Below are 27,518 nucleotides of genomic sequence, written 5' to 3'. Positions count from 1 at the left end.
GGGACTGCGGGCAAGTGCCCTTCTACCTGGGATTTTCAAAGTAATCATCCATAAGACAGCACTGACTAAGAGTTACTGTCCGTTTTCCAAAAGGAGACCGGGTGTCAAGGAAGGGGGAATGAGATTGCCGACAGGACAGGGTTGGCAGCAGGAGAGATGTGGTTTGGCACCTGCAGTCCCATGTGGAGGAGGAGGAATCGCCATCCCACTGGTGAGCGTCACTGAGTGGCAGTGCTCCTTCAGCAGGGAAGTGCTGGGGGGAGCACCAGCCCGGGACCCCACTCTGTGTGAGAGCAGACATCCCAGGTGCACTGGAACAGGGACAAGGCCACCAACCCAACAAGCCTGTCACCCCTGCGAGCCTATTCCTGGACAAGGCACATGCAAGTGGCCAAGAGCCTTTTCCTTAGCTCAGCACAGCCCCAAATCCACTACAGCCAACGGAGAGAGGCAGGGCTGCACCAGGCTTTGGTCCCAAGCTGTTCCCACCCTGCTGCTCTCCTGTCACCCCATGCCATGGTGTCCCCACTGCTGTCCCAAGGAGAATCACAAATCTGCCTTCAGCCCCTCCTTGGAGGCCTCAGCTTTGCCAGACCCCATGCCAAGCACCACAGAGTAAAGGGTAATGGGTGATGGAGGGAAAAAGCTGAGATGTCTGGTCCCCTGTGCCCGCTGACCAGACCCGTGGGGGCAGCCATTGCTGCAGCCCCCCCAGCCCCAACTTTGGTAGAACCTGGCAGGGTGCGCAGGGAGCTGTCAGGCCCCATCATGACTCACGCAGTCATTTTTCCCTTCAAGCCAGAAAAAAAAAGAAAATTAAAAAAAATAATGAGGCAAGCAGTTGAAAAACTGGAGATAAACAGAGGGGAGAGGAGATGGAGGCAGCTAATGAGGTCCCCATCCCTGGTGAGAGGGGCGAGGAGAGAACAGACGCTGCCCTGGGCAGCAGCAATCCCACCCACTGGGCACAAGGAGCACACAAGGGACAGCACTGCCAGGCACAGCCCTGGCACAGCCCTGGCACAGCCAGCAGCCACCCACAGGGCAGCTCCCAGGAGCCAGCCCCAGGGCAGCGGAGCAGCCAGCCTGAGGGCCAGGACCCCCGGCAGCCCTTAGGCAGTGTCTGGTACAGTCACCTTAGCAAAGGGATGGGTAGGCACGTTCACCAGGATACCCTGGCCCCATGGAAACCTCACTGTGCTGCACTGAGCAGACTGGGATCACTCCCAGATTTATTTTTCTCCCCCTCTCTCTAAAACACCCACAAGTTTAGCAATGCTTGGTGAGGGAGGAAGCCAGACCCCCCAGCCCAACCCCCTGCAGCCCTCCGGCTTGCCCCCCAGCTGAGCCAGCCCCTGCCCCAAGGACTGAAAAAGGAGAAAAGTCAAAAAACCTTGATTCTTACAGTTAAAATCAATTGTGTCACTTCAGTAACAAATTGGCCTGCCTGACTGGCAGAAATAGCTCTGTTAAAATATATATTTTGGTTGCCTTTCCCAAATGAGTTCACGAATGGGGAGGTTTTAAAGTCCCCACGAACAACGAGTCTTTCTGCTCCCTTCCCTGCACCCAGCAAGGTAATTATCTGGCAGGAGCCCGGCTGTTCGATGGCTGGTTACACCACTAATTAGCAGGAACAAACCAGTCCCCCAGGGCACCCTGGGTCCATCCCTATGCCTCTGCCTTCCTCCTCCTCCTCACCCTGGGGCGCACAGCAGAAGAGCATCTTGTGTTTAGCACGGCAGGGCCTTGTCCTCCCCCCCTTGGATGCCAGAGGTGCAAAAGTACCCCTGCCCACCTAAGGGACGAGGGACAGAGGGCAGAAGGACCACAGAAACTTATCCATTGCCGGGAGGTTGCTCCTTGCCATGAGGCTACCTGGGGGATGAGGACATAGTGGAGAACACTACTTCTGCTGGTACCAAGAGACTTACAAAGTTCATAATTTAGAGTCTGCTTCAGCCTCTCCTGGGAGGGATGCTTGGGAAGCAGAGGCTTCCCAAGAAGTCTCCTCTTCCCAAAAGGAAAGGAAAAAAGCTCTGAGCCTGGAGGCATTTAGCCCACAGGAGAGGCAGGGCTGCTTTCTGCGCCTGGACTTCTCTCCTTTTCGCTCCTCACAAGGTTCCCCGGCTCCTCACCACCAGCTGCTGCCACCAGGCAAAAGCCACGTTTAAATAAGCCACCGGCTTTGTTTGCAGAAGGGCACAGCACGAGTCACCCAGGCGCCAGGGTGACCGTCTGCTGAGCAGCATGGAAGGCAACCACGGAGGAGCACCGGGAAGATGCCCCTCTTGCACGTGATGCGCCGGGAGGAGCATCCCCCCGTGCCTGGCCCAGCAGCCGTGCGCTTTGCGAGATAGGAGGGAGCCGTCAGAGCCCAGACACCCCTACGAGGACGGCTTCGGGCTGCTGGGACATCACGCGGCCGTCCTCCTCGCCAGCAGCAGGAAGGGGATCTCGATGGAGCACGCAGATGGATGCGCTCTCCATCCTTGGATGTCAGAGTTCAGACCAGCTCGGTAAGCTGAGGAACTCGGAAGCCAGCTCAGGGTCTCCAGATTTACACCCATCCCTTCCTGATGCTCCAGTGCAAGACCTCCGAGGCCCCACCGTCACCAGGAGCAGGGACCTTGGATCTCAAGGGAGCAGCACAGCAAGAACTGGGGCTATTCTCAGCACTTAAACTGGGGACCCAGCACAGAAAGCCTTCCAACCCTCACGGCCTGAAGCTACTTATCCAAAGCTATACCAGGACTCAGAGAGGAAGCCCCAGATAATCCCTCCAGGGGCTCCAAGACTTCACTGGACTGTACACACAGGCTGTCCTTCGTCCTCCATCCCCCAAAGGTTTCCCTCTCCGGCTGTATGTCCCACCCTGCCCCAGGGAGACCAGGGTAGGGCTGAAATAGCCCTCAGCCAGCCGGTGCAAGCCCAGGGCTTGTGTGTTCCCAAGATCAGCCCACTGCCTGCTTGCTTCAGCTCCCCCAGGAGATGCAGAAGGAGATGGTGCTGGTCCTGCGTACCAGGGCTGCCCCACAGAAAGAAGTCGGTGGGGCACCTCCTGCCACTAACGGGCAGGATCCCAGGCAGCCCCTGGAAGCACCCAAGGTGGGATGAGTACAGGGCTCATTCCCATCTCCCCATCACCGTAAGGAAGACAGCTCTGCCCCCCACTGCCCCCCCCCTCTTCCTGCAAGGCTCTGAGGCCCCCACACGTAGGGAGCTGCTCAGAGGCTGCACCACCCCGGATGGATGGGAGGAACAGGCACTCACCCAGACACCGTTCCTGGATAACTCAAGCTCCTCTTCCCATTCCCCCCACTCAACCAAGAGCAAGACCAGCCTGCCGGCAGCCGCAAGGCAAGCCAACGACTGCTGCTCCACGCTCACCTGTGCTCTGCCCCTCCGGAGAGCGGCTTGGAGCTGCTCAGCCTTTGCAACAAACTCCCCTCCGCAGCAAGACATCAGCCTTTGGGTGCTGCTCGCCCCTTCCACGCGCTGGCTGCTCTGCCTGCCTTTGGGATTTTTTTCCTTCTTTCCCCCCCCACCCCGGAGCATTTTGAATGTGCAGATGCCCCAGCTTCTTAAAATTCAGCCTGGGGACGTGGGAAGTGTTTTGGAACATGCCCAAGCTGTCTGCTCTGTGCGTGCGTGCTGCTAAAAACGATCCACCTACAACCCCCATCTCCTGCACCGCTTGTCAGCGCCGCCGTGCCTTTCCAAAGATAAGCAAGCTTACACACGCAGCCAGGATCAGAGCACCGGGAGCAACCCCTTCGGGGCAGGGGGACAAACTTCTCTGCTCCGAGTCACCAGGCAAACTTTTTATGTAGCGGTGATGAATGAGCAAGGTGACAGATGGACAGCCCTGGGAACAATGTCCTTGAGCCAGCGCTGCCTCCTTCCCCTCCGCATCACAGCAGGAGGAGAGCATCACCGCTGCACAGGTAGAAAACAGATGCGGAAAACCCATTTACTTGCTATCAAAGGATGCAGCAGCAGAACTAGGAGGTGAACACAACCCCTCTTGTTATAATGAGGGTGTCACAGCGATGGGCTGTGCTATAAACACGTTTAGGATAGCCACCTTGGCAGCCCTGCACAGCAGCTGAGCATCCACACGGTAGCGCGGTCCAAGGGAGCGTAACACGTCTCCTCCCAAGCAATTCCCAAATGCTTTATCAACAAATAAACGAGCTGCAGAGATTTAATGACTTAACCTGTAAAACACTGCTGGCGAAGCTTGTCTAAAACACTAGCAAGCAGCTCTCGGTGGGGTGCCCAACCAAGGTAAGAGAGCAACACCAAATTACACCGGTTCAGTATCTGGCCCCAGCAGCCACCATGTTAAAAAAAAGGGAATATAAAGCACTGAGGCTGAGACCTGGTCAGGAGAGCCAGGCTGAGCCCTCCTGCCATGTGCAGAGCGTACGATGAAGGCTCCAGGTCCCCAAGGGACAAGGACAGCAGGGCCATCTCCAGCCCAACAGCCTGGCTCCGGATTCACATCACAGGCTGTTCAAAATCAGTGACAAGGTTGTTTTTCCCTTTGCTTTTAAATCCCTCTGGCAATATGGCCTTCAAGTGCTCACCAATCCATTCAGGACAGTCTTCCCCCTCCCCAGCATCACTTCTCTGCAAATTTGAGTGAAATTGATATTTTCCTATCAGAAACATGAAATTTCAAACACACAGAACATTGGATTTGAAAGCTGACTTTTGTTGGGAAGGTGCCTGTCTCTTTGTTCACAAAAGGGCTCATTTTTCCTGGAAAAGGGCCCAGATTTTGAGTGAAAGATCAATAATATGCAGAAAACGGGTCCTTTTATTTAATTTTGCCACGATACCAAAAAGAAAAGAAAGAATCCAATGCTGAGACTGAATGACTTCAAAATATTTTGTATTTGTTTACCCCACTGCGATGCTGGAACATCTATTCAAAGGAGCTCAATGGGGAGGATGCAGCCTTTGGGGCTCCCTTAGAGCATCCCCCTGTCACCTGCTGGTACCCCACTGGAGACAGCATCCCCGGCACCGCTCCAGCTTAACCTCAGCCCTTTCTGGGGGAATTATTAGAGATTTAACTGCTGCTTCCTCTGCCCTGCCTTGGATGGAGGCCAAGGAGCTCCCCCACCGAAACACTCAAGGATGACCCTCTGCCCACGCTAATTATGGGGAAGAGGGAATCAAACTTTTATTTCAATTACAGCCTGGGTGGGGGGAAGAAAGAAAAAAAAAAAGCACCAAGAAGACACAGCATTCAAGATGCTGTGCAACAGTCATGACATGCTGCATCCTCCCCGATCCATATGGGGGAAAACTAACACTTTGGCAAATTTATGAAGATGTGTGAAAGTGATTATATTCCTGAAAATATCTCAAGTGGAACGGCCTACCTGGCATATTTTGTTAGTCATGAAACACGCTCCCTCCACCGACTGTAGTTTGTGGCTTCCCATCTGCTTAAATACTTTAAATACTGAAACTTTCTTATTTTTTTAAAGCCGAAATAGCACACCGGCGGCAGCAGCATACTGCTGACTCAGGGGCCCAGGACAGGGACACGCTCTCCACCAGCAAAGGGTTACAGAAGATGCCACGCCAAGAGGACAAGAGAGCAGAGGATTCACCACACGGGTGATAAGTCCCGCCTCTGGCCAAGAAATCCAAGAGGTCGGTTTGTGTTAATTGAATTAAGAGCGCGTGGCAAGGGAGCGCCAAGTGCAAACCAAAAGAAGAGTATTTTGGGTCAAGCGTGGACATGAAGGGGAAAAGGTTAAAGGAAAGAAATGGCTCTGGTTTGGCATTTTCATTTCATTTTGCCAGAAATAAAAGACAACAGTTGTAAAGCTTACAAGTCCCCGCTGCTAAGCCCAGCTTTTAGTGAGAGATGAGGTCTATGGGCATTTGGTCCAGGGCAGCCACCACCCTGACCCCCCTGATTCCTGCTTGCACGGGGCGCGCTGCCCCTTTCCTCCCAGGGGAGCTGGGGACAAGGCTCCAAGGCACCAGGGCTCACTAAACCCCGAGACACCGCTGGCATCCTCCCGGAGGGACCTGGCTACCTCCCCCCTGCCCTGTCCTGCTCTTTAGTTAATAGCTTCTATTTTAAACCCCTGGCTGGAGTCGCTCTGACTGCCGCGGCAGGAGGTGGGGTGGGCATGCACGGGGATGCAGCCGGAGCTCAGCACCACGGCAGCATGCTGGGAGGAGCAGGCGAGCCCCAGCGAAGGCAGCTGCCTGCACACACAGGGCTTCAGCAGCAGGTAGGAAGGAAATACAGCCAGGACTCCCTAACTCAAAGGAGATGGCCAAAGGGGAGCCACGGCAGCAGAGAAACACCCCCCCCCCCCCAAAACAGCTCAGTCACAAGCCCATTCCCACCAGGCTTCCCTGGAGGTGCCCTTAGATGTGCTTGAGCATCCTGCACCCTGTGAAAAATCTGGGTATCAACACCAACCAAGCATTTAACCACAAAGGGATCATTTTGAGTCATTTAAGCAGTTATCTACCAGTTGCACAAGGCGATGGCAATTGTGTCCTGCAAAGCGACAGTGCCTAGTACTCACAGCGTAACTACAGTGCAATTACTCGTAGCCTGACTATGGATAATGATCAAACTAGATGGGAGCATCTTGGCCGAATCACCTCCTCCCCAGGGCGCGTGGGCTGTGCTATAGAAACCCCAGCTATAGATACACATAAAGTAGAGCAGAGACCAGTAGAATATGATGAACGTTTTCCCAGATGGCAGTGCAAAGCTGAATATTAGGTGATTTATGGCGGATTCCCTCCAAGTGAAAATCTCTCCTACCATGGTGGTGGTTTTTTTGCAGTTCATTTGGCTTTTCATTTGCTGAACGGCTTTGTGCTGTTTTCCTTTGCAGGATGGGGCCTCATCATTTGTGTTTTCTTACAGATTTTTTTTTTTCTCCTAGGAGAAAACTATCTCTCCTCCTGTTCTCCGTTAGCCTAATTCTGCATCCCCAGCTGGTGTGTGAGAGTATTGGAGTTACTCCCACTTTCCAGGGGGATAAATCATGTCGGAGGCAGGGGCTTTTGTTCAAGGTCCAATACCTGGAGGAGGAGTTTCTCCTTCCAAATGGAGATAGTCCCCGGGAGAAATAATCCCACTGGAAATAATCCAGTGCAAAGAGGGCTTATCGAATCTTTTTAAAGGCTCTTTCTTACTGACAATTGATGAGTTCATAGCTACCAATATCCATTAGAGGGTTTATTTTATTTCTTGTTAGAAAATAAACTGAAAAGGCAGAGCCTGAGAAGAGTAAAACCAGCCACAGAGACCGAAGACTGACAGCAGCTGCCTGGCAGACAGTGAGTGAAAATGCTCTGACAAGATGAAATGTTTTTTCTTTCATTGAAATCACTCCCTTTCCGAATGACTAATACGCAGCTATCGCACCATGGATATTTCCAGAGCGATGAGATGTTTTTAAAATATCTCACTGTGCCTCAAAATATCTCACTCTGGCTCAATAGATCATCCAAAACACCACCCACGGAAATCATAAATAAATAGATACTATATTGCCGTAAAAGAGCAGACTGGCCAGGGCCAGGGCAGCATCCTTCATCGGCAAGTAAACGAGGCCACTGAACTCCTCACCTTGGTGCACGCTCCTGCAGGGATGCTTTTTGGAGATGGAGACACCAAACCCTTGCGAGCAGAGCTGGACACCTTCTCCTCTCCCCAGCACCTTTGCAAATCTGTCCTGTACAGATTAGCTCCTCAATGTCACAGATCTCTCCTTGAATGAGCAACTTGGATGTAAGAGGTACAGTGGACTCCAAGGTACCAGCAACCACATGCGCTCACCAGCATCAGCACAGCAGCCCCTGAGGAGGTGGCTGACAGGCTCTGGCCCCCAGGTCACCCCTGGAAATCCACATACCCCTTGGGCACCCCTCTTGCCTATGCAACAGCTTCAAACCCCAAACAGCAGGACCCAGAAATGCTCCATCCTACTGCCTGCCCCTAAACAGCCAGTGATGCTGCCAAGACCCCTTTGCACATCACTCCCCTGTCGTCAAGCGAAGAGGGTAGGGAAAAGGACACCCACACCCTGGGAACAGCCGGCGTTTGGGTGACACGCTAGGGGGGTGCCAGCTCAGCAGCCCCCACATCACCTCACCCTGGCCCCCCTGGCGGCAGGTCCCAGCCGGGCACACAGCACCCCGCTTCAGAGCCAGGAAACTCCTGCCCTCATGACAAAGGCTCTGAGGAATTGCGACGGAGCGGTTGCAAAGCCACCCCCAGGCAGATGATTCTTTTACACATTTCAATGCACTCACTCCAGGCTCAGAGAGAAAAAAAGTAGCAAAATGGCAACAAGAAGGCACGCAGGGAGACCCATGGGCTGACTTGCCTTGCATGTGCTCCAACCCCGCTGCGGGGGAGAGGGCTTGTGCCAGACCCCGGTGCAGTTCTCCTCCCTGTGGGGAAGGGATCTGAGTCCCAGACCAGGCTTGGATCTGGACGCAAGGACAACTCCACTTAGTAGCACAAGCAAAACCCCCAGACAGTCCGTGTGCAGATGTACTTTAAAAGCTCCCTGAATCCTGATGTCCCCAGCTGAGATCTAACCTGAGCCCAGCTGTGACACCCCGAACTGCAGGCAGCTGCAGCCCAGCCCAGCACCGGCTCACTCTGCAGGAGCTGCATCTGCTTTTTCTCTTCCCTAGGAATCAGGCAACACTTTTTGTTTTGCTGATTGAAGGAAAAGAGAGCAAATCGTTTCGAGGAACTGAAAATGGGCTCCCTTGCTTTTCTCAGCAAAATAAAAAAATTGTTCAGATCACCCAGGCTGTGTTGTTCCCGAGTTGTTTCCTCTTTAGACGCATTTATTGAAGTGCATTTTGAAACTTTGGGAGATTAAGCAGCTTTTCAGACCAGCCAAGTCAAAATACGTCCCTCAGAAACCACAGACAATCTGACGCTTGTCTTCTTTTTTTTTCAAAAGGGCTGAAACTACTTGTCCAGCACAGCAGGAACTGGTGGTTTCCCTGGGGTTGGGAAAGGGAAACACCTTGCCTGTAGAAATTCAATCCTGCTGCTGACGGACTTGGGGAGCCCAGCATCAGGATGCTGGAGCGATGGGCCATCGACACCCAACATCCCTCGCAGAGCTCTGCCAGCCCAGCCAGCCCTAGTCCTACCCAGCAACCTCTGCTTGGCTTTTCCCTCCAATTCCCTTTCCTCCCACCGGGAACAGGCAGCAGTGGCGGGGCTGGAGAGAGTTGACAGAGATGCTGCAAAGGCAGGAGGGAGAAAGCCAAGGCCCCGCATTTCCAATGAAGATAGCTCCAACATCTGTCCTCAGCCAGAAATGTATTCACCCGCACAGACACACTCATCAGATGAGGCTCTAAAATATTTACTGCCCAAATATCAATCCTCATAAAGCGAGGCAGCCATTTGGGCTCGGGGAGGGGGAAGGAGATGGGGCGGGTTGTCAATAATGTCATAACCACGGGCAATTTTATGTATCTCTGGAAATGGCCAAGGAACACGCAGTTTGACAGATGTGCAAACGGGTAATGCAGGCTTCCTAGTTATGAGCATGAGGATGTCAAGAAGAATAGATGAGCAGTAATTCAAAGTATATTGGGCTTAGAGAAGTACACAGGCATCGTAATGAATCCAGGATGGGCACTGTGGTGGAGGGAGGGCTGGAGAAGGAGGAGGCGGCATGCTGGTCTGGGAACGCAGCCCCTGCCAATGCTGCGGAGCGACTGCGGGGATGGGGGACCCGGGCAGGTGTTTGGTGGGCTGAGCCGTGCTGCCGTGGGGTGTTACTCCACCAAGGGATCTGTCAGCCTGCCTGTTGCTTCCTGGGGCTGGACCAACCTCCAGGCTGACTTCTCCTTCATCCTCTTTCCCATCTGCATCTCTACACAAGCCTCTCCCACCATTGTGCCACCTTTCCTTTCCTGTGGTGGGAAACTCATGGTTTTAGCCAAATACCTGCATTTTTCACCACAAACATTCAAAAAAAACCCTCACCAAGAAACCAGATTAAGTTTCAAGTTTAGGCTCAGCAGAACTACTACCTTTTTTTTTTGCTTCCATCTCCAAACTAAAAAACAACCCCCAGCGCCGCAGCAAGGGCCGCCGCCGCCCCCAGCACCGCCTCCGAAGCACAGGCACTGCTCACACCTATGACTAGTGCCTCGCCCGGCATTTCCCCATCCCACCTCGGCTGGTTTATAAAAGCAGCATCACACAGACGCACGCTACACCTCCAGCCACACGCTGCTGCATCCTGTGCACGCTCTGGCCCCAGACCCGTGGATCCCAGCAGCATGGAGGACCATGGAGGCTGGCTGGCTTCCAGCACAAAGCCAAGGTGCTGAAAATAAAGAAAACGCAACTTAAATAGAAATGAATGATGCTGGGACACACTTTTCCTTGGGTCTTTTCTCTGTCAGAGAAGTGCTGCAGCATGTTGCAAGGGGGAGCATCAGCTGGTCCCAACCAACCTCACTTAGCCAAGCCCAGACATCGCGGCTCCGCTCTTTTTTCCCCAAGATTCGCCTCCTTCAGCATTTCTGGCAGTGAAATTCCCACTCCCCCACCTCCCGCAGTGCTCTTCAAAAGGATACAGTCATCAGCTGGGGTGGTTGAGCCAAGCACACCCTTCCTCCCTCTCAAGTCCCCCCTGCGGTTCCCGCAGACAAGTTCATCGTTTTTCCACACCCCAATGCTTTCGTGGGGGGAATTACTCACGAAGGCAAGCAGGCACCCCGCACACCAGCAATGCCCACAACGGTGATTTTTCCTGCGGAAAAATCCATGAATCACTGTACAAGTCAGCCTGGCTTAAACTGAGACACACTGCTCACCATTGTTTATTAAAAAGAATTAATCAGCAATCTTTTTCCTGGCTGATTTTATGAAATATGACTTATCCCAACCATTCACTAATAAGTTATTGTGACATCCAGCTGCAAACTTCCCCTGCGTGTGCTTTGGGAGCTTTCCGCATGGCTCATGGAGTGCCGCAGGGTTTTGTTAGGTCAAATGACCGATGACTGAATAAGCTTGAATCTTAAGGAAATGTTTCCTACAAATTTCAGACCCAGGAGACACTTCTGGCACTGTCTGTTCCTGCAGACGTGTTGCTCAGTGAATAATCCCACTGGAGCCAAGGAGCCCCAGGGTGTTTCAGCCCTGGGCAAGGGTGACAGGGTGAGAAGGAAGAGGCAGGGACAGAGCGGGAGCCCGACACACAGCACATCTCCTTAAAAGCCACTCACAGCCACCACCCCAACCAAGCCACATGCAGGCAGGTGGCAGGAAGGGCAGGCAGGAGGGAAGGGGCAGGCAGGAGGGAAGGGGCAGGCAGGGCCTGGCATCACTCTTCATGGGCGCAGCGGCTCTGACCCAATGAGACAACCAAGCGGGAAGAAACCCATAACGAGAGCTTCTTTCTAAAAAATGTCCTTGCTATAATTTAACTTTTTTCTCCTGGAAGCACCCTTCTGTGCACAAGAGCTCTGCCATGACACGGTATAAGAGCAGCAAACTTCAATGCCCACAGTTGCAATAGCAGAAAAGAGATAATTGCACTTCTTACAGCAGCAGTAACTTACCTTGGGGAAACTTTTCCTGCTAATGAGACTCTTCTGGTCTAAAATTCAGTGAGAGTTGAGAGGCCTGGTCCTGCTGTCAGCTCGTGGTGGGTACAGGCAGAGGGCAGGCAGGTGTAGAAAAAGCAGGCCAGGAAACCACCGTCATGGTCCCAACCTCATCGCTTTGCAGCTTACTGGAGTTTAGCTTTCCACTGCTAGCACTGTACCAGTGAGCTGGCTTGCATTTATTTCTCCTTAAAAAAAAAATCCCACTATATCAGCTATTGTCTCCTATGCCTCCTCTTGCCTTTGGCTACGTGCTGGTTTTGAGCATCTCCCAGCAGAGCTGCACCTGCCATCCCATCCTAGGCCTCTGCAGGGGATTTTCTGCATCAGTGCCCACACGCTTACAGGGCCCAGGGAGCTCGTGGCTGGCACCGCCAGGGGGGCCAGGGGACAAGCCTCTCTGCTGATGAGTGCCAGCTGCTGAGCAGGTCACCTGAGGCGCAGCAGCTGGAGGCAGAGGTAGCAATTGTGTGCTCACCTGGAAAGGCAGACATCCTCCCATCCCTTGCAGAGCTGCTGCGAAACCAGCTCCTGGCTTTTCTCCTAGAAGTTTAACACCACCATACTTGAGCTACAAGAAGATACAAAACCCCCTCTCCCCTGGTCCAGGCAACCCCATGGCAGAGCCAGAGGTGAGCCAGCTCTGCAGGAGAGCCAGCTTCCAGGGAAATGCTTGGAGGGTGGCGGTTGCAGCCAGCTGGGACTTCATCTCCCCTTTTGCAGGGACCTGCAGGCCAATGTCTGTGGCATGGCTGTGCTCTGGCACAGCCCCTCCGTGCCCAGCACATCCTGGGGCAGAGCCACTGCTCCCCAGCACCAGCCCCACTCCTCATCGGCATGCTGGGCACATGCATCCCAGCGGCACGGGAGCGCTCTCCCTGAATTCAATCCATGCACCCAAACGGCGGCAGTCCAAAGGCTTGGAAAAAGTAGAGCAAGAAAAGCAAAAGGGAGGGAGGCCCAAAGCCACAGCTGAGCACAGCACGGCACCTCAGGCTGCAAAGCCAAGGCTGGCAGCATCGCTCCGGTTACCTGCGTGACCTTGAGAGCCTGAGACAAGCTGCAAAGACCAGAGGGAAAGCCTCCAGCGGCAGCTCTGCACGCTACGGAGCACAGGGAAAGTCAGGCAGGGTACAGAGGGGTGGGTGTCATTTGGGATGTGCCACTCCAGCGATGGAGCTCGCCAGGTGGGCCAGGCTGCTTTTACCTCTGTCACAGCTCCTTCCCCAAAAACGCAGCTCACAGCCCTGAGCCTTCTTTGCACAGCACCTCAGCGGGGCTTGGGTTCTGCCCTTAATCAGCACATGCGTGGAAGAGGTGAACACCCCACATCACTCCTCTCGGACTCGGCTCTTGCACAGGGCAGCAGCAGGAGGAGGGGGTAGGCTCTGCCTGTGCTCCCCGGAGGGAAGGGCAGCCAGCCCCGCCTCTGCCATGCAGGAGACACTGCCAGATCACAGCGTGCGTATCTTGAGAGCTCAGAATAAATATTTAAAGATGGAGGAAAAAAAACCACCGCTCCTCTCTGCGAGCAAGTTCTCAGTCTTTGCTCTGGGATTTGAGGCAGAGACAGACAGAAATATGACAAAGGAGACGCAGGTTTCAGCAAATCACGGGCACATCAGAAACGATGTCTTTCAGATGCCGGCTTTGGTGCAAGATAAATTCCCTCCTGGCCGTATGCCTGACAACCCCGACAGCCCTCGGGGACTGCAGGGCTGCTTTCCCTGCAGACACACGCGGCTGCAGCGAGCCCACCTCCTTACACCCATCCAGGTGATGCCCAGCCGGCGACGGGAGCCAGGATGTTACCCACATTCCTTTCCAAGTTAGTTAAAGTTGGTCCTGGCCCATGGGCGCGTGTGTTCCCTCCTTTCCCTGTCTTGTAAGCATGCACAGGGCGATGGGCTCTGCATCAGGGTGTTGGACAAATGCTCCAAAATGCCTATCCCCACAGCAGAGCTCTGCCAGAGGAGCAAGCCACGGCTCGGCTTTCTCGATGCCTCACATGACTGGGGGGAAGGATGGGAGGTGACAGCTCCACTCAGCTCCCTCCAGCCCCGTGCTGGTCCATCACTCGGAGGCAGTGGCCGGAGCAGCTACAGAGAACGGGCTGTTCTATATAGCAAGGCTGTCCTCAGGATGCTTTTATTTCCAGAGAGAGCTCATTAGCTCTGGTTGTGCAGGAGTTCGGGTTTTTTTTCCCCTGTTACCAAGAGCTGGAAAACTCCCCCGAATAACATCTCTGAGCATGGGTGGAACAAAGACAGGGCACGGGGGGGGGAGAGCAGCAACAAAACCAGAGATAATCAAAGCTGCTGCTGCAGCCTCACATCACTTATGATCTCCGTCTCGTTTGGATTTCCCAGCTGGAGCAATCTCCGCTCGCTCAGCCCCCAGCGGCACCCGGCAGCCTCCTGCGTGCCGAGGCTGTGCCCAGCCCCGCTCACCCCACCGCCAGGGACTGCAGGGTTTGTCCAGAGCTGGCTCTGCTCAAAGGGGGAAGGAGCTGCAGAGGAGCGTTTTAGATGGCAGGGAACTGGATTCAAGGCTCCCCGGGAGCAGCCCGCTGGATCAGATGGGATGCCAGGAGCTCAAGGGGCTTGTGCATGCACTAGGCAAGGAGGAAGGCTCTGTCTCTGGCACTGCTACAGGAGGGGTTTAATACAGAAACATCCTACCCAGCTGGGTGCTCAGGGATGGCCTGGCAGCGATGCCCTGCTGGGATCGGTCTGGAGCAGCCACCTCCTTACCAAACCCTGATGCTCCTCTCCCATCGCTGCACGGTCCAGCACACACTGCAGGGGATGCAGCTGAGAAAACACGTACCAACGGCAGGAGATAAGCCAGCTCCCCAGATATAATCACAAGCCCCATTATCTCCTTAACCCTTACGCGATTCACTTATCCATCCCAGATCTCTTCCTCCTTATCTAAATCGTCCTCCTGTTCTTTCCCATCTCTCCCCACACAGTCGCTCTCGGAGCATCGCGGCCTCCCCAGAAGAAAGGGAGGCTGCAGGAGAGCCTGATGCCCCAGGCTGCCACTCACCACAGCTAATGGGATAGACTCCGATTGACTGGCCCCGGCGATTTAAAGTTAATAAAATGTTAAAAGCAGCCCTATAAATCACCCATGCAGGAAGTGACCTGGACAGGAGGCCTAACGAGTTAGCAGAGGGTTTTATTTAAAAGCCATTTGTCTGAGAAGTGCAACACAAAGAGTCAAATAACTCTTAGGAAAACAGCAGTGCTGGAGCTACCGGGAGGATTAGATCGGGCTGGATATTTATGGCCGAGGATGTCAGCCTTAGCAGTGCTAACTGGCCTCTGCTTCCCTGGCTGGAGGGCTGGAGCATCCCAGCTGATCCCAGCTCCAGAGGTGCAGGCAAGGAGCTCACAAAGGGAATAAGGACGAGCCAGACCCCAGCCGTGACTTATGTTTTTAGCTCACGGTAGCCACTGCAACCCTCTCGCAGACCTCCCAAAACAGGAGTCTTGTGCCCATGCCCACCCTGCGATAGGCTGGTGACATCTTCCTCCAGGCCCCAGCTCCCCTGCACAGGGGATTACACACATGCAGGAGTCGCGATTCTCATGTTACCGCACACAGCTGACACCTCTGTTTGCAAGGAGAGGCTTGAAAACAACAGCCCCAAAAATCTCAAAACACAAAACAATCCCTGAAATCAAGATTTTTATTTCTAAACCTGATTTCCACTCCTCGGCCATGAATACCGATCCTGTGCCCATCAGGAGGGCGGTTAGCCCCGCAGCAGCCTCAGCCCTGCCTCACTGCCTGCAAACCAAGCTCTACTTTCACCTTCAAAAAAAGCACTGCAAAGTGCAAAGAGCAGACACTGGGACAGGGGCTCATTCCCCTCCCAATCACCCCCCCCCCCAGCCACCCCTCAATCCCCCACCACAGGAAGCCTTCAAAATACCCCAAAGGCCTTTTACAGTGGGAGGAAAGGCGCCGCGTGCTTGGGAAGCCTCCAGAGCATCCTTAAGAGGCAAATTATAGATAATTATCCTCGGAAGTACATCAGGGAAGCAGAGGCAGTCGCAAGGCGCTGGTCCCACCCAAGCCCGGCTCCTTGCAGCAGCCCAGGCTACCCTCTAAAACTACAAGCAAATTCACAGATGGGATACGATCTGCAAGCAACGGGTTACATCGGGAACTACCCCACCTTCAAAATCACCTTTTAATCGCAAGATGAGGGCAGTTCTCACCCCCGACCCTTGCAGCGAGCCAAGAGGGGGAGAGGAGCAGGCTGCAGGCAGGCCAGCTGTGCATGCTGCCCAGGGAACAGTGCCAACCCAGGCAAGGCAGGAGATGCAACGACCCAAGAAATAACCCAGCTTTCTCTTGTATTCACAAACCCCTTGCTTTTCACAGACAGAAAGGATGCGGTCCTTACCTTGGGAGGGATGCGAGAGGCTGGGTCAGGCACAGCTGGTTCTCCCCGCCAGCGACGGGCACGTTCCGGGGGAGCGGGGCAGCCTAGCAGCGCCGGGGGGCTGCGGCCGGGGGGCTGCTCCGGTGGCTCTGCAGGCGGCTCATGGCTCCCGGGCACAGGGGGCTGCGGGTGAGAAAGCACAGGAGATGTCAGGCTGGGAATGCATGGCCTTGAGAGCCCACCAAGCAAACCCAACCCCACAGCAAGCTGGACTTGAAGGTAAGGTGAAGAACTGTAAACATTAACTTTTTTCTATATTGCTCTTCTTTCCCCCCTCCCCATCATCAGGAAACAAGAGGAGTCGGGTGGGACCTGCTTAGCTCTGGACACTAAGCAGATGTGAATACTTGAAGAGGTCCAGCACCCCTTGAGGGGCTCCTGCCAGTCATGGGGTGCTATTTGGCAGCAGTTCCCAGAGGATGTTACTGTGCTTCCAGCATCACCGGTGGGGATGGCAAGCAAGCACAAGCTCGCCTGGGCAAGCAGCTTCCCTGCCTGTGCTGATGTACACAGCTGAGAACATGCAAGGGAAGGACCCCTCAGCTCAACAGGCCCAGCTGGGGGTCTCACAAGGCCAGAGGATCTCTCCCCCCTGCTCCCAGGTCAAGCAGTCCCACTGCCACCTTGGATATACTAAGAGAAAGCAGGTCCTTGACCTGCTGATCTGCGAACACTCCTCCCAACTTCAATACTGAAAGAGAAGCTAGACCCTTTCCTGATGGAGGAGATGGCACCTTCACCCCTCCTCGAACCAGCTTCACCTTCGCGTGCAGCACTATCCTCTCCAGCATGGGTTTGATTTAATACATTTATTTAGCTGTGAGGTCCCCAAGGCAGAGCTCACATCCTTTTTTGCGTCTCAAACAGTTTTGGGTTGTCAGTGCTTAACGAATTAATAATAAAGCGATGGCACCTTGAAAAATACTCTCCCGTTCTCAGAAAAGGGGCTGCGTCTCCCAATTACCCCGAAGGGCAATGCTTTAGACCTTGCTGAGCAAATGGTATTTAGCCACAGCCACCTTTCAATGGGAATGATGTGATCCTGCAACGGCTGCAGTCAAGTGTATCACATCTTAAGATATTCCCACGCTACAGAGTGAGAGGGCAGGGAGGAGGAGGGGTGGAAGCAAGTGCTGTTAGCTTAGGTATTTTTTAGCAGTCATCCCCAACCTGAGGCCTGGCATCCTATCCCAAGTTGCCAGTTACGCTCAGCATCTTGGTCATGAAAGTATTCACGAGGTTCACGGTGGAGGCTGGCAAATATTTGCCAAGGATTCTTCCAAATCTCCTAGCCCGCCATGTGCTTGCTGCAAATTTGTTTGCTGACCGTGGTCCTTGCGCTAATTTGTAAATGGAGAGCAAAGAATAAGATGGCTGTATCGTGTAGGGGAAGGCAAGAGAGGAGTATCCTATTCCATGGGGAAGACAACGCCACCGACCCTAACGAGGACTCGGTAATTAACACCTGCAGCATGGGAGTGCAGGGGGGTCTAACACCCATCTCCTGATGCTGATTGTGGCTGAGGGAAGTTATCTCTCAGCAAAGGCAGCACCGGGGAATGGAAAGATGCTGCTGGGGATGGCGATAGCTGCACGTCAGCAGCACCTCCGAGGTATATGGGCAGCAATTTCCCCAGTCCCAGCTTTCTGTGTGGGCACATTGCAAAGGGGTGGTGGGAAAGCATCCTCTCCCCTTCCCCGCTCCCCCGGCTCTGGTCTTGGCACCTTACCAAGCTCCAGCCCAAGCCAAGCACGTTGCTAATTAGCTGCGCTAATTAATCACAGTTTCCATTGTTTATTCTTTTGTTCTCTCACAAACACCCGTGCTGCCCAGCATGGTAAGCTGCCACGGCATTCACAAAGTGCCAGCTCGGCTGCAAAGCAGAGCTGGTGGAGCTGGCCCCGGGGGATGGGGGGCACTGACCACCTGAGGCTGCTGCCACCACTGCAGGGCATGGAGCAAGCTGGAGCACATGTGCCACCGTCCCCAGTCCCACCTGTGGCCACCAGCACCACAGCCTGGTCTTCCTCTCTGCAGCCATGGGGACGGCTGGCTGGCTGGCCCTCCATCAGATCCCCCCAGGGAGACACTGCACACTTGCTCCCAGGAGTGGGCACCACAGCCAGAGCTGGCACATGGCCCCAGCGCACAGGCAGCCATCCGCCTGCCCCTGGCTAATCCCCCCACGCACCAAAATCCTGCCTTTGTGCTCACCGGATCCACTGCCCAAGCATTAGGCACCTCCAATCCCAAGCTGTTCTCTGGAAAGCTCCCTTGCCCGGGGTGGGGGGACAGCTGGGGTGTTCCCCTTCCCCAAGGCAACCCTGACACCCCAGAAGCCCAGGGAGCAGGAGGACACCCCAGCTTTGACTCCTTGCTGGTGCTGGCAGGCTGTACCGGGGATGAACCCGACAGACCATTACCTCCACTTGCTCCCTTATGTCAGGGCTTTTTTTAACCAGGTATTTTTTAAAAAAAAAGGAAAAAAAAAAGGACACCAAGGGGAGAGAAAAGAACTGTTAGTCGAAGGGAGCCTGTGTTGTTAAATACAGAGAAATCCAAGTCTGGAGTCCAACAGAGGCCAAGGTTTCCGGGCTTTGACACAGCTGACAAGCTGGAGCACAATGAGAAAATGCACACACAGAAATAGCCAGGCAGGATAAAGGATTTACTGCCTCTTTCACAGAAAAGAAAAGAATAAGCTTAAACACTCCATTTAGGAGCGGAAAAAAAAAAAAAAAAAAAGATCTGCAGGAAGAATATTTGAGCAGCCGGATTACTGAGAGGAGAAGAAAAACCAAATCCTGCCTGTCCTGGGTGCAGAAGGGGATGGTGCTGCAGCAGGGGGGCAGCATCCCCAGAGAGATTCGCACTGGGCCTCCCCTAATCCCCCCGTCGCATTTTGCAGTGAGCACACACACAGAAGCCAGCTCCCACCTCAGATCCACGTCCTCTGTCCCCTCCTGCCCTGCCCTGGGTCAGAGCATCATGGTGAGCCCCATCCCAGCACAGCCAGCTGTCATGCCAACATCTGCACACTTTCCTGCCTGCAGCATTTCTCCTGGCAGCGAGAGCACCCTCTTCACTCAAATCCTTCTCCGGAGTCCAACGCCCCGGTGCCACCCACCCCAGCTAATGAGGCTTTGGCTCCATGGCTTGCAGACAGGCTTTTCCATGATGGGATGGCTCCAGGCTCTTGGCTGCCCTCTGTTTCATTTTCATGAGGAAATCATCTCAGACAGGCACCGTGAGGCCACGGCTGGGGAGGCCTGATGGATGGAGAGCCAGGGGCTTCAGGGAACAGCTCCCTCCCACCGCCTCCCTAGGTTTGTCCTTGTTGAAGAGGAAAGTTCTGAGTTCCCTGAAAGTTTCCTCCAACTTGTGATGAAAGAGAAACTCTCTGGAGGAAGAGATGGGAACCCAGTTTCTCTGATGAAAGTATTGCAGTGGGATTTTTTGGGATTTTTTTCCTTTTGAGTAACACCAGCTAAAACAGAGCATTGCAGCTAGCCAAGCAGAAGGTCTTACCCTTTCTCTGGCAGGAGACCAAGTCTCCCAGCTGGAGACCAGGACAGAACCCACCCCTGGTCCTGTCAAGAAGCAAGTTAAAACCAAAGCCATCATTTCTGGGCTGAAACAGTGCAAGATTCACAAACCTGCTCAACCCCCAGCCTGGAAGTACCAGAGCAGCTCAGACTGTATTTCTGAAACTCCTGGGTGGCTGGGAGCTGCTGATGGGTCATTTACTCCATTACCCCTTGGAGAAGAGGGATTCACTGTGCCTGAAGCATGTCCAATGGCTACGGTCAAGCCTGGCCTTCAACATCTCCAGCAAAGCCAATCCCACAACCTTCCATGGCAGCTTACGCACAGATTAATTGCCCTGATAGTTATGCATTGAGAGTTTTTTTGTAAAAAGCAGCTGATTTCTCAGCAGCAACAAATACTTGGGAAAGCTTTCTCTCTGGCAAACTCTCTTTATTGTTCATCTCTTTCACATAAAACGTTCCTAATGAAGAGGGAAAGAAGGATCTTGGCTTCTTTCAAAACAGTCTGAAATATTATATTAAAAACATGCACTGAGTGTTGACATATTTAGTGCGTTGCTTTATAAAGCAAATTGCCCAAGCTCATTCAGAGCTTGACACCATTAAGACAGCACATAACTACGTGACTGAGAGGATACCGCTGCAAGAAGTCCCACTTTGGGGAGGTACAGAGCACCTTGGAGCAGCCAGACAGCCCTGACTCTGGCTTTGGTGGGAGCTGAAAGCCACCAGCATCATCCAGCCCCCGAAGGGAGGGATGTACAAGCACAACCCAACACGCTAACATGAGAGTGGAGCAGGTTTCACACCCGTGAATCCTCCCTGCCTAAACCCCCAGCTCTTCATCTAGGCATCTCCAAAGGTCTGTGGCTGGGAGGACATGGGATGTACCACACCAGGCTCTCCCAGAGATGGGCACCCACACTGTGGGAGCAAACCTTGGTATTCCCCTCACCACACCAAGTCCAATCCCCTGAAAAAGGGCAGAAAGTCTCAGTTCAGTAGGTTTTGAGCTGGAGACGTCTGGGTTTCTCTCCATTTAAAAGGAGAAAGGAGATAGACTGCCCTCAGTGTAAGCACACAAAAAGCCAAGCACTAGAATCACCAAAACCCTACATTTTCTGTCCAAAAATGCATTCAGCAATACAACCTCCAGAGCTCAGAGCCACCAGACCTCAGCCCTTCCCGCTGCAAGTGCGAGCTTCAGTCCCCAGATCAGGCAGCTGCCTGCAGAGGCCGGCTGGGTTTCTCTCCCCGCCTGGTATATGCAGGGTGCCTACAGAGCATCTGTCCTCTCCCCGGGCATCTTTGAAGTGCTCCAGGCTCCGCTCAACAGGATTTTCCAGACGTTAAACTGATGCTCAGAAAACAGACATAGAAAAAGCTTTCATTACAAGGCTGGTCTGCATCCAAGAGCAGCCCAGGGGCCAGGCTAAGATAGGCAACAGTGCCTTAACAGCCTCTCGCTGGAGGCTGCTATGAGGTATGGCTCTCCATGGACTCATGGTCCATGCCAGCTCCACGTTTGTTTTGCAGGAGCAGGAGAAATCAGCCGGTTTTCTGGCACATTGGCTCTCCTCCAGGGACCGAAAGTTTTGATGCTGACAAAGCCACTGCACCCTGTCCTGCTTTGAAGGTGCCCAGTCAAGACATTTGCATGTTTCCAGAGATGCTCCTGACCTTGGCAGGATCCCAAGGGTGACCAGCATCCTCCCTCCAGCACAGGGAGAGGGAAACTCCAAAGGCTGCCCGTGAAAATGTCAGCACTGAGAACTTGGTAGGATTTTCTTTACCGTGTTACCTTCTGAACAACCTGCTGTACCATTAATTATCCAGTCGTGGGAAGTCACATTTCAGGCAGGCACCATTTGCGATGGAGGGGCAGACACTCCTCCACGTGGCCGAGTCTGCTCCTGCCAAAGCCCTTGTCTTTAAGTCACACAGCAGATTTCGTTCTTTTTAGGCTCAGACTGAGCTTCAAGCAGGAAACATCCTGCACCCATCACCTACCAAGCACCTGATGCTTGTGAGGGCGGTGGTCCTGGGGGGGATCCCACCTTCGCCTCCAAGCAGGAGACTGACACCGATGGGGTCTCAGCACAGGGCAGGGAACACCTCAGCTGGAGCGTGTACAGAGCATGTTTAGGTGCATTTACCTGCGACCTAACTCCATCTGCAGGGTGGGTTGCTGACACAAGGTCGTGGTTCCCCAGGACAGGTTGGTGCAGAACCAAAGGGCATGGCACAGGCAACTGCAGCCCCATGCCAGGATGCAACTAAAGCCCCCCAAGCAGGGAACAGACCCTCAGAAGCCCCAGTGCGCCCCCAGCTCTCTGACCTTCTTTGACTCAGGACTGCAAGCCCTCCAAGAAGGTCCAGCAACACCTCATCACTTCCACCCTCTCCAGACCCCTCGGGTTTATCAACACCAGCGAGCAGGCAGGCTCCCTGCAGTGAGAGCCACTGAGCAAGAGGCATCACAACAGATCAGATGGACCCCGGGGCTCCTCCTCATTTACATTCCCCTCCAGCTGCAGCCTTCAACATGGCTGAGGAAGGCAAAGCAAGACAAGACAAGGCCTACAGAGAATGCCTAAAGATTATTTCTCTCAGATTCCAATTTATTTTCCATCATTAATGCTTTTGAAAGCCCAACACGTCCTGCAAACAGAAAGAGCATGTTAAATGTGCGGGCAGTGGAGCTGCAAAACTGAGACAAGCACATGCCTGGCACAGGTACCCAGCCAGCCAGGCAGGCGTGGCACCAGCAGGCACCCTGCTAGCAGCACAGCCAAGGGAAGGGCTTCGGCACCAGCGAGCATGACCCTTGCTCTGTAGAAGCTACAGCAGAAGCTAGTTATCCCCCATAGAGACGTCCCTCACCATGCGCTCACTCAAGCCTCTTCCCCCAGCCCTGGAGAAGCGAGAGGATCATCCTGGAAAGCCTAGGTGCTGAGCATCACACAGTAGCAGAGAGAACGCAAGACTGGGGGAGAGCGACTTGCATGAGGGCTGAGAGGAGCTGGAGTCTTCTGTAATGCAGAGAAAATTGCTTTTGCCGACTATCTGCAGTTTTAAAGCAATTACATTTGGGGAGAAGCCGAGAGCATGTCTGAGTGCTGCACACATGGCGGGTGCGTTTTAAAATGCAAGAACAGAGTAAGGAAAAAAATAGAAAAAGAAAATGCCTTTTAAAAAAATTATTTGATGCAGTAGGTACCAAGAGGATAAAATATTTAAAACTCAGGGAGGGGACAGATCTTGGAGGCAGCCAGACATCCCAGCAATGGGACAACTGAGAGCTCAGAAGAGGAGCCTGGGCAGAGCGCTCCCACTTATGGTCCCCTTCCCCCGAGCATGGGAAATCCTCCTTGGGAAGCTCTAACAGCGCAGCAGCTGAGCTCTGCCTGGCCCAGCAGAAATCAGGTTTGCCTTAATTAAAACACCATTCACCCTCCACTTTGTCGGCTCGCGCAGGAGGGATGGTAACAAGCAAGAGTCGCTACAGCACCGGCATCAGGGTCAGGTCTCGGTGGGTTTAAACATGCTTGGGAACATGCTGCCCTCAGACGAAATACGGAGCTGCCTTAATACTTCCATTTATGGACCTGCAGGTTGATCCAAAACCCAGTAAATGCTCCAGTATCTACCAGTTAAATCCTTTCCAGGACCAGATTTAGTCTGGGAGGCAACAGCTTTATTTAGCGATAGATGAGACGCTCCTTCCTTCAAGATACAAGAAATACTTCTGATCTCCTTCCCTGACAAGCTGTCACCCTTCACCACCATTTTTCCCCTCTAATCTGCTGGAATTAGGAAGGATCCCAGGTCATAAGCACATCTTCTCTAATTACCAAGGTGGCAGGGGGGGAGCTGCTGCACTGACTGTTGCCGGCACTGCTTAAACATCCAATTTATCAGGCAGATGCCCCTTTTGCTTTCTGGCCACGCATCTTCCCCTTGTCTTTATCTGCTCTGGGGACAGGTGTGGGAAGCGGACAAGTGGCATCTGCGGCTGCTGGTGACAGAACCCCTTTTCAAAGGATGCTGTTCCGCTGTTATTACCAACTCTTGCCAAGTGGAATTGAGACATGAAGTAGATTTGTGCCCAAGATAATGGCGTTTATTAGACAAGCTATTGAGGACAAAACAAAAGCTAACAGTGGAGAGCCACTAAGAGCAAGGCTTAAAGAGAATCCATCAAGAATACAAAGAGGAGCAGTGTTAATAGTTGGTGCTTTCCATCAATGATTAGAAACCTTGAGCAGCCCCTTAACAATGCCAGCAGAGTGAAGGTTAGTGTCACGTAGCAAGAGGTGACAAACTGCACAAAGATATCCGCACCCTCGAACAAATTCAACCCCTTCCTTCGCAGTCAGACATGGCTGAGCACCTCTGCCCCAGGGTGGCAGCCTCCAGCTCACTCACGACCCTTCTCCTTGCCTATATGAGCATCACACGATACCTATACCATATGATACCTATACCATACGCTCTTACTACGCAGAACGATGTCACCTTTCAGAGTGAGGATCCCGAGATGGCTGCTCTGGCCCCTGTCACTGCACCCCATGGCCTGACCACGGCAGGACGGGGAGGAAAGGAGAATTTAGTCTCTGCACCCCCCCTGGAGCGACTGGGGCACTCCTGATAAAGCCAAAATTGCCTTCCCATGGAGAATGCCTTGAAAATCATGGTTCCATCTAGATTTTCCTGTTGGAAACCATCCCCTTCTCTCCTCACCAAAGGAGACACGTTCCTGCAAAGTCTTGCAATCAAAAAATGCATTTTTTTATGGGGAAAAAAAGTCTTCCATAGGATCTTCCCTTGCATGGTGGTTCACCACCAGCCAGCCTGAGCTCCTCATGAGATTAGCTGGAGCCTGGCACATTGTTCACACTTGGAGCCTCAGCAGAGATCTTTGGGACAACAGCAGAAATCACAGCTACTAAACAACTGATGTTCTGGGTCCTTGGTGATTTCTTCTTTCAAATTTCCAGCCCAGGCAAACAACATAGGAAGCCCCATAATCCCCTCCTCAAGGCCAGCCCATGGGGATAGCTGCTTTCACACCCAGACCTCTTCATCCCAACCCTCCTCTCCTTCTCTGGGAGGATGCCGGGCTGGGGCAAGAGCCAGCAGTGCAGGGCAACGTGGAGGACAGCGAGTCCAGGCGGGAGCATGAGGGCATCCCTGCAGCCCAGCAGCTCCTGAGAAATTTATTGCTTGTGACACATTGTCAAAGTGAGATGTGCCTCATTAGTCAGAGCTGAAGCAAATAAGAGGGCTCCTTAGCCAATTAAAAAAAAAAAAAAAAGCAGGGATGCTCCATGGGGCTCACCAGCTCCCCTTCGGCCTCACCAGCGAGCAGGAAACCAAGGCAAGATGTAACACAGATCTGAGTTGCAGTTTCTCCCCTTCACCAAGATGGTGAATTCCCTGTTTCCAGCAAGCAGCAGCGGCTGGGAGCAGCCAGCAACTATCACACAGCCAGGCTGGATCCAGCACTGCCGGCTGGAAAAACACAGAGCTCGAGGAGCCACACCTGACACTTGGAGAGTCTGAAAATGAGAGGTTTCGTTTCACAGCTCCTGGAGCGTTTTGTTTCCCAACTCTTGAAACAGAGCTCATTGACTCTCCTGAGTGGCATTCTCTGCTAAAAAAAAAAAAATCTATTTTTAAAAGCTTTTCTTTTTTAAATGACGTGGTTTTCCTTTGCGGGTTAAGCTGAGTTGGCACATGCCTTTTTTTGTTGATTTTTCTTTGTTTTTTCCCTCCAAGATTTATCAGCCTTTGGTGCAGAGGGCACTACAACTCTTCTCCAGCTTGGCAGTGATGCTGACCCTCTGGAGTTTTACACTGCCCTGCTCCACCCCAGCCTCCTTGCACAATCGAGGAGCCCCTGGCCCTCTGCAGCCCAGGGAGAGCCCATCCCAGACACCCCAACATGTGGCAGGCTGCTTGAAAAGGGGTGCTCACGGGCACCAATGAGGTCAAGTTTGCCAAGGGGGACATGGACTGTGCTCCCCGGCTGCACAGCAAAGCCTCCAGCACTTGCAGGCGGGGAAAGTCGAACACAGGCGAAACAGGCAGTGGGACCAGTTTGATGCCAGCGGGCATCTGCGGGCAGAGCATCAGCTTCCCCCTCACAAACCAGCTTGAAATTTTACAAGAGCACAGATGCGCCTGTTAGCGGAGAAGAGCCCCAGCTCACCACTTTCCAGACGGGCACCAGAGGGACCCAGGAGCTGACGATGGAGCTGTGGATGTTGGATAGATCAGTCAGACGGGTCCAGCACCACCAGACGAGCCTGCTGTCCCTGCACCGGGGGCCAGGATGCCCCGAGCAGAAAGCAGGTTTCACCTTACAGGGGACACATATGACAACTGGTGGAGGCAGAGAGAGGAGACCTCTCTCCTCCACCCACACGAGCACCCAGCAAGAGAAGGGAGAGGCTGCAGGTCTGAAAGGTGCCATCTCCCAGGAGCTGTCCCTCCTCCCACAACAGCAGCAGAGGGGACAACTCTCCCTTCGAGGCCACCTCCTGCCCTCACACCATGGGTGAGGCTGCCAGAGCCCTTCCCGTCATCAACCAGAGCCAGGGGAGGGCCTGGGAAGGAGAGCTGTGAAAATGGGCCTACAAACAAGGAGCACTCAGCAACCCGCAGGGCTTTACACACCCCCAAAAAAGACCCCCTTAAAAAACATCAAAAACCTGAAACGTTTGAGCCGTGGGGACCGCAAGGAGCAGAGCGGACTGACCCTGCCGCTGACCAGGAGGGCGGCTGCCCGGGGTCCCCCACCCCAGCAGGCCTCGGCCCCTCATGGCCGCTGCAGGCAGTTACCCAGGTCCCTGCCATCCTCTCCCCAGCTGCGAGGACAAGGCATGGTTCTTGTCGGGACCCACTGAACCCCATGGCTCCCAGCCCGTCCCCTGGGCGTGCGGATGCTCGTCCTGCCCTCCCCTCCCTGCCCCTGCCCCAACATCAGCAGCAGGCAGGCTGAGCCCAGCCCAGCAGCATTTTCCTAAATTAAACAATAAACAAGGAGCCATTGCAGATTTCCCTTACACTGCAGTTCCTTATTAATCCCCACAGTAAACACAAAGGGGAAAAAAACCCAATTAACCTAAGAGGGATGCTTTCTGTTTAAAGATACAAATGGATGCTAAAAGCAGACAAAGGAGCCAGAGAAAATGCATGGCAGGAGGAGTGGGGAGCAGCCCACGGGCCCTGGCAAGGGAGGGAAGAGCAGCAGGGCTCGTGCCAGCCGTGCCCAGGAGCCTCTCACACACGGGAGCCATCACCAGCACGGGAAGGCAACCTGCAGGGCAGCTCGGGCTGCACAGTGTTGCACCGCTTACAGGGTCTGTCAGCCTGGCAAGGGCTTCCTGAGGAGAGGGGGCACCCCCTCACCACCCCATATACACCCCAGCCTGAACCAACTCTCTCCTCCCAGCAGGTCCCCAGGGCTGGGCGGGTTGGTGGCTCCTGCAGTAGGAGTGGGGTGCAGCACACCGGGCTCTGGGGGGACGGTTGGGCAGCAAAAATACAATTACTCGCCTGGAAAAGGGCCAGGACACTGGAACTAACCCCCTGCGCTCAGTGAGTAATGCTGCACGAGGCTGGTTTAATGAGAAATGGCCATTTGAAGCTTAACGGCTCTCACCAGCAGATTCCTCCCTCTCTTCCCACTGTAGCTGCTTCCCATACAGTGCACCCAGCTAATTAATTACAGAGCACAATCCAATCAGTCAGGCCATCCTATTACAGTTAAAGGCATTTAAGAGATAATGCCATGAAACTCCAGATGGACTGGCCTGACCCCAGCCTCCAACACCACTGGGGTACT

General features: G+C 53.7%; 1 protein-coding gene across 2 annotated transcripts in view; it reads right to left on the bottom strand.

Moving 5' to 3' along the window:
• Positions 1-27,518, bottom strand: part of LINGO1 (leucine rich repeat and Ig domain containing 1) — a 167,862-nt gene that overhangs the window by 135,498 nt on the left and 4,846 nt on the right. For both annotated transcript variants that reach the window (XM_074837475.1, XM_074837474.1), the window contains exon 2: positions 16,079-16,240. The gene's annotated coding sequence lies outside the window, so the exon portion shown is untranslated. The remainder of the gene's footprint in view (positions 1-16,078; positions 16,241-27,518) is intronic.

The sequence above is a fragment of the Strix aluco genome, chromosome 12 (genome assembly GCF_031877795.1).
Source record: "Strix aluco isolate bStrAlu1 chromosome 12, bStrAlu1.hap1, whole genome shotgun sequence".
Taxonomy (NCBI): Eukaryota; Metazoa; Chordata; class Aves; order Strigiformes; family Strigidae; genus Strix; species Strix aluco.
Note: the sequence above shows the minus strand (reverse complement) of the source record. Positions and strands in the feature narration are given on the sequence as shown.